The sequence below is a fragment of the Stegostoma tigrinum genome, chromosome 11, assembly GCF_030684315.1.
Source record: "Stegostoma tigrinum isolate sSteTig4 chromosome 11, sSteTig4.hap1, whole genome shotgun sequence".
Classification (NCBI taxonomy): domain Eukaryota; kingdom Metazoa; phylum Chordata; class Chondrichthyes; order Orectolobiformes; family Stegostomatidae; genus Stegostoma; species Stegostoma tigrinum.
Genome location: NC_081364.1, coordinates 84,299,497 through 84,312,907, shown reverse-complemented (window position 1 = coordinate 84,312,907; position 13,411 = coordinate 84,299,497). Strand labels below are relative to the sequence as shown.

General features: G+C 45.9%; 1 long non-coding RNA gene across 1 annotated transcript in view; it reads right to left on the bottom strand.

Moving 5' to 3' along the window:
* Positions 1-6,127: 6,127 nt before the first annotated feature.
* The window catches only part of LOC132210177 (uncharacterized), a 28,457-nt gene continuing 21,173 nt past the window's right edge, over positions 6,128-13,411 (bottom strand). Inside the window, exon 3 of the long non-coding RNA XR_009446417.1 lies at positions 6,128-6,443. This is a non-coding gene — a long non-coding RNA (uncharacterized LOC132210177). The remainder of the gene's footprint in view (positions 6,444-13,411) is intronic.

Here is a 13,411-nt window from a genome sequence, read left to right as displayed (position 1 = left end):
CCCATTGGCCCATCTGATCAATGTCACATTGCACTCTGAGATAATCTTCACCACTGTCCACTGCACCACTTTTTAATGTTATCTGTAAACTTACTAACCATGTCTCTGATATTCACATCCACATCCTTTATATTAATGATAGAAAGGAGTGAACTCAGCACTGATACTTGTGGCACACCACTGGTCACTGCTCTCCAGTCTGTAAAATAATACTCTGCCTTCAAGCCAGTTTTAAATTCAAATGGCTATCTCCCCTGGATCCCACGTGTCCTCCCATTAATAAACTGTCTACCGTTCGGAACCTTACCAAACACCATCCTAAGCACATATAGACAACACCGCCTTCATCAACCTTCTTTATCACCTCTTCAAAATAATCAAGTTAGCGAGACATGTTTTACACCGCACAAAGCCGTGTTGCCTATCTCTAATCAATGCTTGCCTTTCCAACTGCTTGTAAATCCTGTCCCTCAGAATCCCCTCCAACAACTTACCCAGCACTCATGTCAGGGTCACTGGTCTATGGTTCCCTGGCTTGGCTGGTCATTGTTTCCTTTTCCAGTCCCACTCCTCCACTGGTCACAGCAAATTTTATATGTAACCAGGTTGGTGATGTGGCCGATGATATAGGTATCAGGCTGGGTCCGGATCAGTGTAACGAACAGGCAGTTTTCTTTAATCTGCTAAAAAGCATGTTTATGACCAAAATAAAGTTACTCACGCTATGATGGAAAGAAGAATGTCAAACAGTTTGGATCTGCAAATATGTACATTGATACTTTCCCTTTCTAAAAGTAATCACACACACACACACACACACACACACACACACACACACACACACACACACACACACACTCACACACTCACACACACACACAGACACACACACACACACACACAGACACACGCACACACACACAAACACACACACACACAGACACACACACACACACAGACACACGCACACACACACAAACACACACACACACATACACACACACACAGCCACACAGACACAGACACAGACACACACACACACACACACACACACACACACACACCGCCACACAGACACACAGACACACACACACACACACGCACACAGACACACACTCACACACACACACACACACACACACACACACTCGTACGTATGTTTGAAGACAAACTGAAATGTTAATTTGAAATAACTTTGTCCACATAAGAGATGAACTCATGATTAACGGAAAAATATGAGGCTTCCCCGAATGTTATGCTGCTTCCAAATGTGTTCTGTTCGCACAAGTTGTTGGTGATGGGATTCCTTCCTGGAACAGTTAGATTTGGCTGAATTCCCTTTGCTACAGGCAGTGGGAGACTCTAGTGAATCGTTGTCATGAATCCTCCACCAGCGGTTTGACCGAACTATATGTTTCCGCCACATTTCCTGCTCCACGTCGGTGCATTGCTGCTGTCGTACACAGATCCATTTCCTTCGCAACAAGTGGGCCTACTTGATTTAAAGATATGTTTATATGTGCCTGTGTAATTTAAAAATAAAACGTTTAATGTCTTCACAATATCTTTGTTAAAATGAATGTGACTTATTCCTGAATAAACACAGAAATTACTAGAAAAGCTCAGCAGGCTGGGAGCATTGATGAAGATAAATCGGAGTTATTGTTTCAGGCCGAGTGAACCTTCCTCAGAACCTGTTTTATTTTAAAAAAAATTACTTCCTCAGTTTTATTCTCCCATACACGAGGAAATATCCATCAGGTATTCACCAGGTATGCCATTTTGAAAATCTTATCTAATCAAAAAGAACATTTCTCATTCTCAGGCCTGAGCTGTTAATCCTCCAGAACACAATGCCTACATCCCAGGGCAGCGTACAGAGAACCATCTTTGAAAATTTTCAAACATTGTCATGTTTGCCCTACACAGATGCAGGGAAACATGCCTAAGATCATACCCGGCACACTTTGCAAGAAACGGCATCATTCAATTCACTTTCCAAATCAGTCGCAACATCTTCAGAGCAATGTTATATGATTTACGTACCAGGACCCACAAATCCCTCAGTGGCACCGACCTCTGCGTTCCTTCTTTGTCATATAATTTACTTCTGTTTTATCCTTTCGCCGAAATACAAACTTCCCATAACCCACACTGTACTGTTTTACTTGCAATCCCGAAGGTTTGCTCATTCTCATCCCCTGTCTACAGCCCGTTGTAGATGCTCTGCCTCCACTTGACATCTTATTGGACGACTCTGCTGGTGTACTAGCAAATTGAGCTCCAATCCTATCAGTCCTTGATCCAAAGCGGTAATCCAGTTTGTAAGCTGTTGATGACCTCACACTGATCCCTGAGGAATTCCAGTAGTTGCAGCTTCCCAAACTGAAAATAAATAATTATCTCTACTCTGCATTTCCTGTTAGCTAACCAGGACCCACTGTGTAGCAGCTGGGAAAGGTTGCAGGGCCTCTCCTGTGGTGTGCAGCTGGTTGTACAGGTGTTTCTGTGCTCAGCAACACACCATTAGGGCTATTTGTTGTCAGATCATCAGGTAGAGATTGTACTGTCAATGACTCTGATACTTGAGCATTGAAAGAACAAGCACAGAATATAGACTGACATTTGAGTAGAATGCTGCACAGTCAAAAATGCTGTCTTTCAGATGCAGCAATAAAACTAGTCTGCCCTCTCAATCAGATGCCCAGTTTTCCCCGGACATGTGTTGAGGAGGAGGGGAGATTTCCTATCATCTGGTTAACATTTGTCCCTTTAACAACACCATGAACACAGATAATCTTAATGATTAATTTTATTTTTGGCTGTGGGTGCTGTGTGGAAAATTGCCACAATTGGTACCCAATAAAATTTTCAAAAATGTCTTTGATGAGTGATCTTCCAGATGTTTGCAAAATCATAAGGGGTACAGAAGTGGAAAGAATCAGGGTCTTTTCCCCGGGATGGGGGAGTACATAACGAGGGGGCACAGCTTTAAGGGGAGAGGAGGAAGGTTTAAAAGGGACTTAAGGGGCAACATTTCCATGCAGAGGGTGGTGTGTTTATGGAATGAGCTGCCAGAGGAAGTGGTGGAGGCTGATACAATTACAACATTTAAATGGCTTCATGATGAGTAAATGTTTGGGAAAGGTTGAGAGAGGTATGGACCAAATGCTGGCAAATGGGCCCAGATTTATTCAGGATATTTGGGCAGCGAGGACGAGTTGGATCGAAGGGTCTGTTTGTGTACTGTGTATCTTTATGTCTCTCTGACTCCATGTCTGAATACGTCATTTTAATCCTGTGTAACTCCTGAGAGAGGAAAAATGATCTCCTATCTCATTGCCAGAACCATCTCATTGTTTGAATGGGGAATTCCTTTCCCTCTGTAACAGCCTTGAGGGTTGGAGTGAGAGAGCAACACACAGGATACGAGCTGCAGTTGGCAAATTGGACCCTGAAGCCTGCTGCTTAATTTAGAAAGATCATGGCTGATCTGTTTGTGGCTCAACACCCCTTTCCTGTTTATTCCCAATAATGGACTCTCTTGTCCATTAAAGGTCAGTTGATCTCTGCCTTGAATATCTTCACTAACCCAGTCTTCACTGTGCCCTGGGGATGAGAACACCACAGACTGCACAATATTAAAGAGAAAGATACATTCTTATCTCAATGTTAATTAGGAGACTCCTTAAAGTGTGTTAACCTCTCAGCAGGTTACCTCCTCTTTCAAGAGCACAACAAATAGGAGCAGATGTCGGCCATTCATCCCCCAAACCTATTCCATATTCCAATTGATTCTGTTCTGTAAAGTATTTCCCTATCTCAGCCATCACTGCTCTCTTAGGAAAATATTCCCGATACCTTCTGACCAGCCAATATAAGAAATTGGAGCAGAATTAGCCATTTGGCCCATCGAATCTGCTCTGCTATTTGATTATGCTTGACATGTTTGTCTTCTCACCGTAACCCTCGATCTGCTTATTGATCAAAACATATCTATCTCTGTCTTAGAGACATGGCTGTGTGTGTGTGTGTGTGTGTGTGTGTGTGTGTGTGAGAGAGAGAGAGGGAGAGAGAGAGAGAGAGAGAGAGGTGGAGCAGAGACAATACGGTGATACTTATCCTGGCAGAGCGGGGAAGGTTATTGTTGCTTGTCCTGTGTTGCTGGACATTTCTTCAGACTGCCGGTACTGCACTGAGCTGGGTGCTGAGCTCAGACCATGTTTGGTGTGGCTTCCTCTGCTAAAAGAATGCTCCTCCTTTGTACTAGGCCATCCATCAGGACCTCTGTGTCCCTTTCAACAAATCTTGGTGCAATTGCCCCTTATCTGTCAGGCTCGGGGTAAACTGTGCAGGCTGGCTCCGAACTGAGAAAGTTCAAATGTGTGCCCATTGGCTTTTTAAAGTTGGCACCTGCGCCAGGGGTCATGGGATACCTGGGCCATCCAGGCAATGGGAACTATTACCAGCCATGATGGTTGGGACAATCAGACTGGCATTGAATAGGAGGAATGGCATGTGCCGGGGTAGGTAGATAATGAGGGGAGTTTGATGAGATAACATCAGAAAATTAGCTCAGTCTACTGCAGACTACCCCTCTGGCACAATCAATTAACATATCACTGAGACAAATTATTGTTAGATTCAGCCCAATGAGCCAAAGACTGTGCTCACCACACTCTCAGTCACAAATGCAGAACAAAATGCTCATTCAAAACTCTCCATTATCTGAACTCACAGCAATATCCTATTCACACATCATTCCTGAAAAACTGACCCATGTTGCAAGATGCTATCAAAATGTCTACATGTCAGCATTCTAAAACTTGTGAACACATCCTTCCATGGCACTGTCTCTCACCTTCCTCTCTCTGTCTGTATAGCAAAGCCCTCCCATTTTTCATATTTAAACTGATGCCCCACCATCTCTCTCTGGCAGTGATTCTCACACACATGGCACCCCTTGTCATGGCACAGTGGAGATATGGAGCTGTAAATGGATGGGAGCAGCACATCCTGTCACTTCCAGCATGGGCTGCAAGTTTCCCCAGGCTGGGCAGTGATTTAACACAGCGTTACTGAGCACTGCACTGGGGTGGTCTGTACAGATCTACACGCTGGGAGGGTAACTGCTCCGGGTTTACAGATCAGTTCAGTGGTGATCACTGCACAGCCCCCCCATGCTGGAGAGATACCTGGTACAGATATATAGATCAATGCACTGGTGTGGTCTGCACAGCTCCCCGTGCTGGACTGATATCTATTTGACTGGTGAGGCCTGCACAGTGTCCCACTCTGGACAGATTGCCGGGTTGTATTGAGCAGGACACTAGCCTGGTCTGCACAGTGCTCCATGCTGAACAGATATTCCATCTGGTTTTGTGGTGTCTGGGCTGGTTCTGTGAGGTGGATTGAGAATGTGAGATAACTGACCACTTCAGCTGATCTGGCAATGCCTTTAATTTGTGTTTGCCAGTTGTGTTGAGTTTGGGGAGAGATTCCCACCGCGAGGCTGAGTGGGTCTCACCAAAACTGATGGACAGAAGGGCCTTTGTGATGTGAGTCTTTATGACACTATCACATTCTGTAACCGACATTCTCTGGAACGTTCTATAACTGACATTGTTTGTGAACGGTTGGATGCCAGTTAATTGAACAAAAGATAAGATCCCGAGGGACAAGATCCCGTTCCAGTGAGATGGAGCCTCTGTTTCAAATTCCCCTCAGGCAGTGAAAGGGGTGAATACATTTTCCCTGCGTTCATGTTTCTACACAACCGAAAATTGGCCACAATTTAGACGAAGAGACACAAAATTCCAAAATTCCTTTTTGAATCCTTCAGGAAGGCAACGTCTTCAACCTTTATATCAGGAACTGTAAAGAAGTAACCTGTGCCTGCTCTCAAGTGATCGAGTCCCTGGGAATGTTCTAGAAACCATCTGTTCCCTGGATGTTTATCTGTGTGTTTGGGGAGGGAGTGTTTCTTGTGTTTTACGTTGCGTTTCTTGTAAAAAAAAGTGAGACATTACTGTTTGTTATTTTAACTTCATCTTTTATTTCAATAAATCAGTGATATGTTTGACAATGTCACCAAGTCCTCAATCAAACTGGTAACTTTGCCTCTAGGCTGATGTGTAATTTATTTATTTTCCTTCCTCACAGTTAACGTGGTGACGATCTACGTCCTGCTTTATAAAGATTGTGGATTGTCTCCATGTGTCAGACGTTACCTGGGGGCCATGGCAGTGGCGGATCTACTGGTCATTATCCTCGACGTGATCCTGAGACACATTCCCATTGTTTATCCGGAACAGTTTTATTTCCTGAAGTCCATCCCCGTGTGTAATATCCACGCCGTCCTGCTTTATGCAGCCACTGACTGTTCTGTCTGGTTCACCGTCACTTTCACCTTTGATCGATTTGTGGCCATTTGTTGCCAGAAGCTGAAAAGTAAATATTGCAGTGAGAAAACGGCGGCTGTGGCTCTGGGAACAGGGACTGTGCTGAGCTGTTTAAAGAACATTTTCTGGTATTTTATGCTCACAGCTCGCTATTGGCTGCAGAACATCCCCTGGTTTTGTGATGTAACAGATGATGTTCAATTCTCTCGTGCCTGGGTCACAATCGAGTTCCTCCACCACATTCTAACCCCGACTCTCCCATTTCTCCTGATTCTGCTGCTCAATGTTTTCACCGTCAGACACATTTTAGTGACCAGCAGAGCCCGCAGGAGACTCCGGGCTCACACCAATGGGGACGGTCAGTGTGACACAGAAATGCAAAATCGCAAAAAATCCATCATTTTACTGTTGGTGATCTCGGCTAATTTTATCCTGTTATGGTCAACGTTAATGGTGTTTTCTATATGGTTTCGAATGTTTGGGTTTGGGTATTACTCTGTGTATCTACATTGGTTTGTGCAGGAATTGGGCTTCATGCTGCAGCTCCTCAGTTGCTGCACAAACACCGCGATTTATGCCGTGACCCAGACTAAGTTCAGGCAGCAGCTGAAGAATGTGCTGAAATATCCCTTTACCCAAATTCATCAATCAATCAAATTCATTCATTAATCAATCCATCCAGGATTTTCTCATTTCAGTTCAATGTTTCAGCAATGAAGCAGCCTGTCGCTATGGTAACAGACTGAGGGTAGTGCTGGTTTATCCAACCTTATCCCACAGGGGGTCACAGGGAAACATGTCAATGTTTCTCTCAACTCACAGGCCAAAGAGAAAAGGCACCATCCCACTGACTGTAACTATTACTTCAATTTATAATTGATAAATATGTACATTAAAGAGAGCCAAGCGGCAGAGTGAACTGTACCATTGTTGCTGTTCCTCCAGTTTCCGGTTGCCATCGATGTTTCACTGGAGGAGGCCCAGGATGGACATGTCGTCCAAGGAGTGGGAGGGCGACTTGAAGTTGTTCGCAACTGGGAGGTGCAGTCATTTGTTGCGAGCCGATTGGAAGTGCTCCACAAAGCGGTCTCCGAGCCTCCGCTTGGTTTCCCCAATGTAGAGGAGCCCACATCGGGAACAGCAGATACAATAGACCGGATTAGGGGATGTGTGGTTGAACATCTGTTTGATATGAAAGGCTTTTTTGGGGCCTGGGATATGGGTGAGGGGGGAGGTGTAGCACCTTCAGCGGTTGCAGGGAAATGTGCCGGTGCTGGTGGGGCTACTGGAGAGTGTGATGCAGACAAGGGAGATGTAGAGAAAACGGTCCCTCAAAGGGCAGTTGGGATAGAGTGGGAAATATATCATTCGTATCCTCCACACTCCCCACTAGCTCTCATCCCAAGACCAGCGTAACCCCCCAATCCCTGCCTCCTTAACCTGCTTATCTTCCCTCCCACCTTTCTGTTCCTCCCACCTCACTGACCACCCCCACCACCACCTACCTCTACTCAACTATATGAGCTTCACCCACTCCTCCTTGACCTGTCCGTCTTCTCTCCCACCCAATCAGCTCCACTATCTATCGTCTACCACCGCCGTCCCTCTCACTATTTATTTTAGAGCCTCCTTCCCCCTCACCTATTTCTGAAGAAGGGTCCCGACCCAAAGCATCAGCTTTCCTGTTCCTCTGATGCTGCCCAGCCTGCTGTGTTCCTGCAGCTCCACACTGTGTTATCTCAGACTCCAGCATCAGCGGCTCGTACTATCTCTGAGTGAGTTATCTTCAATGTTCAGTGAAGTGATGGAAGGGAAGCGGACAGGGCTCTCAGGCATCACATTCTCAACAATAAGCTGCTTACAGACACTCAATATCTTCTAATGTTCACTGTCTTAGTTTGTCCATAGTCCCATTTTGCTTCGCGCATTAGATTTATCACCTACCTTCGACACATTCTGGCAGGAAGGGGGTGTTCACCCACCATCACATCAAACATGAGCTTTCCTAATGGTGGGCCAAACTCCAGGGATGAGACAGTGCAAGAGAGAGAGGGTGGAGGAGTAGAGAGATGGAGTGAGAGAGCAGGAGAGGTAGTGAGAGAAGGGGGAGAGACAGAATGAGGTGGGGGTTAGAGAGAGAGAGAAGGATCTGCGTCTCACTCTCAATTGTTCCTTCGTGTTTAAAATGAAACAATACCAGCCTCTGAGATGACAAGGCACAGAGCTGGATGAACACAGCAGGCCAAACAGCATCAGATGAGCAGGGAGGCTGATGCTTTGGACCTCGAAACTTCTTCAGAAAATGTCTAGGTGTCGGCCTGAAGCATCAGCTTTCCTGCTCCTCTGATGCTGCTTGGCCTGCTGTGTTCATCAGCTCTGCACCTTGTTATCTCAGATTCTCCAAAATCTGCAGTTCCTCCTATCTCTGAACAAATGCCATCCTCTGCTGGCCTCCTCACCCCACTGCACAGGGATGAGAGATGGTGAAAACCAGCAGGGGTTCAGTCAGAGAGAGAGAGAGTAGCCCACAGCAGCATCAATACACACAGGCACACATACACGCTTTCACACACACTCACAGTGTGCTGGTGTGGAGAGGATTGCAATTGTACTGAGGCTGGTCAGAGTGAATATGTTCATGTTCAGAAATGTTTATGTTCCGTCTGCAATGTGATAATGATTTGTCTTCTGGCAGTTTTCCGAACATTATACACAATCATTGTAACTCTATTCAGGCACATCTGACTGAATCGTTTTGCCAGGCGACAGGGTGAGTGTTATTGCACTTACTATGTTTTGTAATCTACTCTCTTAGATTCTAATTGGGAAAATAATTCAAAAGTGGAGGGGTGAGGCCAGCAGTGTGTTAATTTCTCATTCTGCTGATATCTCAGGGACAACACCGATAGATAAAAACTGCTCTCAGTTCCCAAAGACATTGTTTGCAGAAGGAAACAACTGTGTAACCCGAGAGATTGACAGGTTTTCTCCACAATTATCTGCTGCTTGTGTAGTGGCCACCAGAGGGTGGCATTGTGTCACTTTAAACACAATTGGGAGGAAGAGACTCTGAGCTTTTCATTCATCACTTTTTAATTCATTCATTCAAACTTCCATCTAGTAAGTCCCACTCTGGCCAGGGATAGATACAGAGACACACAAATGGCACACATCAACATTGCAACTGTTTCACTTTAGCTGCAAGAGGGGCGGGCAGAGTAAAATGGGGGAAGGGTGATAACCCCATTTCAGCGGACTCACACCCTAAACAATGAAGAGCCCACTGCACAAAGGCACAGACGCAAGGACATGCACTAAAACACACACTTCGATGCACTAGCTCACACACACACACACACACACACACACACACACACACAGATACAAACACACAGATAGTTTGACAGAAATAGACACGCACAGTTACAGAGATATACACATTTATACAGAGTCATACACACAGATAGAGTCAAACACAGTCACATTTATACACCCATACACACACATTTATACACAGAAAAGCAGACACATACACATTTTAAAACACATACACACAAATAGAGAAATATTCACATTTATACAAACACATACACATCTACACACAGGCACAGAGACACACACATATACACACAGACAAGGCGACACACAGATACATTTATGCACACACATGTCCACACATATACACTCAGACCCAGTCATGCAAAGACAGAAACACACAGATAGACACAGCCACACACAAACGCAAAAGCACACGATGCAAACACACACAAACACACAGACACAAAGAAACAAGATTACAAGGGTCCAGGCCTGAAACGTCAGGTTTTGTGCTCCCGAGATGCTGCTTGGCCTGCTGTGTTCATCCAGCTTCACACTTTGTTATCTTACACACACAGATTCCATGTGCAGTGACAGGCACTGCCCTGAGATTAACCATCTTTATGACAGTTTTTGTCAGTCACGTAATTCCCAGCTTTTACGAATGAAATGCCGATGAGAAAGTGGGACAGTGCTGTGATGCCCCTTGGCTACTGTCAGGGAGAAGGTGAATGTGTTTAAGAAACACATGATCATTTGTGAAATGTACATACGCCCAATGGTGCAACAGATCCATGGCATCACTTGACGTCCATCTGTGAAACTGCTTGATGTTCATTCTCAGAAAATCATGAAATCTAAACTCGCCAACTGCACTGGTTAAGTTCAATCCCACTCACATCTTGTGTTTGTGTGAAAGTATTGTGTTCCCTGTGGGATAAATCTGGGTTCCCTGGCTGCAGAAAACTCTGTTCCCTTGTCTGAATGAAAGGGTCTTGTAGCTAGTTTGAAACTGCAGCTTTGTATCCGTGTGGATTTCAGGTCTGGGGCGTGCGTGTGTGTGTGTGTGTGTGTGTGTGTGTGAGAGAGAGAGAGAGAGAAGGTGAAGGAGTGTGAGACAGAGTGGCTGTTTGAATGGGGAGGGGAGGGACAAACAGGAACCATTGGACAGAACCTTTGAGTTGTTGCTTTCTCTCACACCTCCTCGCACCCCCCTTTAATCTCACAAACAAGCCTCTTACTCTGCTCCATACCGGAGGGAGGTGTATGTCAGGTAGAAAGAGCTGGGAACTGACTGGAAGAACTGGGATAACAAAGTGTGGAGCTGGATGAACACAGCAGGCCAAGCAGCACCTTAGGAGCACAAAAGCTGACGTTTCGGGCCTAGACCCCTCATCAGATAAGTTGGATAGGGAGACGGTTCCTTTCTGATGAAGGGTCGAGGCCCAAAACGTCAGCTTTTGTGCTCCTAAGAAGCTGCTTGGCCTGCTATGTTCATCCAGCTCCACACTTTGTTATCTCGGATTCTCCAGCATCTGCAGTTCCCAATATCTCTGATACAATTTTAACCTCACTGCGAAGTCTCTTCCAGGGATGCCTAACCTGAAGAGGTTACCCTCCTCCCCTTGGACCAACCTCAGGGGCCACCTCCCCCTCTCTCCCGATTTATTTCAGAACCCCCTCCCCATCCCCCTCTCTGATGAAGGGTCTAGGCTCGAAGCATCAGCTTTTGCGCTCCTAAGATGCTGCTTGGTCTGCTGTGTTCACCCAGCTCTCCACCTTGTTATCTCAGCCATACTTCCTCATGCCATGTGGATGGAGCCAGGAGAGGTGTGTGTGCACACACGTGTGTACTGCTGGAAACTCAATGCCAGTTTTGAACCTTTGCCACCCGCTCCCTGAAGCAGCTTGAGGCTGAAGAAAGCCTGAGGAGCTGGGTCGGTCCCTCATGGGACAGAGGGAAAGTGTGAGAAACGATTGAGAGAGAGAGAGCTGGGACTCACAGCAATGGGGAGGATTACTTCTTCAGATTCTGTCTTTCCTATCTCTGTCTCTGATTTTTCTGTCTCTCACACTGTCTCTTAATCTCTCTCTCTTCTCGCTTTGTGTCTGTCACTTCCTCTTAAAGTCTCAGCAGTTGTCACTTTCCTGGTCCATTTCTCTCTCTCTCTCTCTCTCTCTCTCTTTCACTGTCTTGCACATCTGTTTCTGTCTCACACAGTCATCTCTTGTATTTCTTTATTTCATTCTCCCCTCCCTCACTGGTAACCTCTCATTTATGTCACCTTTCCCCCGACCCCTGTTTTCCCCTCTATCTTTCTCTCTGTCTTTTTCCTCAGTCTTTCTCTGTCTCTTTTTTTCCTCTGTCTGCATCACTGCCTCCCAGTTTTGCCTATCTCTTTACACCCCCCACCCCAAGCGGTGTGTTCCCCATTCTGTCCTGCACTGCTTCCCTGGAATCTATCTCTTTCGCACTATTCCCTGGGTTTGTCCCAATCTCTACCCTTCTCTCTCTCTCTCCCTGGGAGTTTCACTCTCTGTCTGCCTGTGTATCCCTATCCCTCTCTCACTCTCTCTGGGGTCAGATTTGGATTCAGTGCCAGAGTTGGGGGAGGGGGCTGAATAGTTATTGCAGGGGGATGGTCCCTCTCTCCCATGTCTTTCCGCTTCCTCAGTCTGTCTCCCTCACCCTCACATTATTGCACCCCATTCCCAAATCTTGTACCCACAAAACAATATTACCCCCTCAGATATTGCATTCCCCCGCAGATGAATTTTGCCCTGACCTGCACAGCATTGTTCCCGCAAATATTTTGTTTGCCCACTTCAATTGCCCCCAAAGTTTGCCCCCATTCCAATTCATCAACACCCCACGTTATGTCCTGTCAAATATTGACCCCCTCCAACAAATGTTTGCCCACTTTAAACATTGCCCACCCTGGCTTTTACCCCATAAATATGTTACCCCCGCAAGACAGAGACAGAGTGAGATGAACAGAGAGGTAGGAAGAGAAACAGAGGGATGGATAAAGGGGGACGGAAAGACCAGAGAGAGATGGAAGGAGAGGCACGAGAGGAACAGCGATAGAAAGAGTGTGAAACAGGTAGAGAGAGAAGACAGACTGAAATAGAGAAAGATATAGAAAGAGAGAGAGAAACAAGTCAGAGATAGAGACAGAGGGAGTAGAGAGCAAATGAAACCAGCGAGAGAGACAAGACAAAACCCAAGGAAAGGAGCAGAGAGAGAAGAATAAAGCCACAGGGTGAGAGAGAGAAATTTCATTCACAGCAAGGAAAAGGGCAAAGAGGTGAGAGTGGGGTATAAATCCAGAGTACAGAGAGAGAAGGACTGACAGAGAGAGAGAGAGAGAAATCCCAGGGAGAGAACGAGGAAGGACAGGTACAGAGAGAAATCGAAGGAGAGGAGAGCAAATAGATACCATGGAGAGACAGAGAGGGGTGGTCACAGATAGAATGACCATCAGGCAAGAACAGCAAGATCCCATTGGGCAGAGAGAAAGGTGTGGAGAGAGGTGGACAGGGAAGTTCAGAAATGGGAAAAGCTGAACGTTAAAACAGTTCCTGCAAAAACTGGGAAAAGGTGTGAGAGAGTTGGGGGAGGGATCTGAGGGGTGGGGTGATGGTGAATGCTGAGCTGTGAATTCTGTGGGGAGACAGAGATTTAGAGAAAG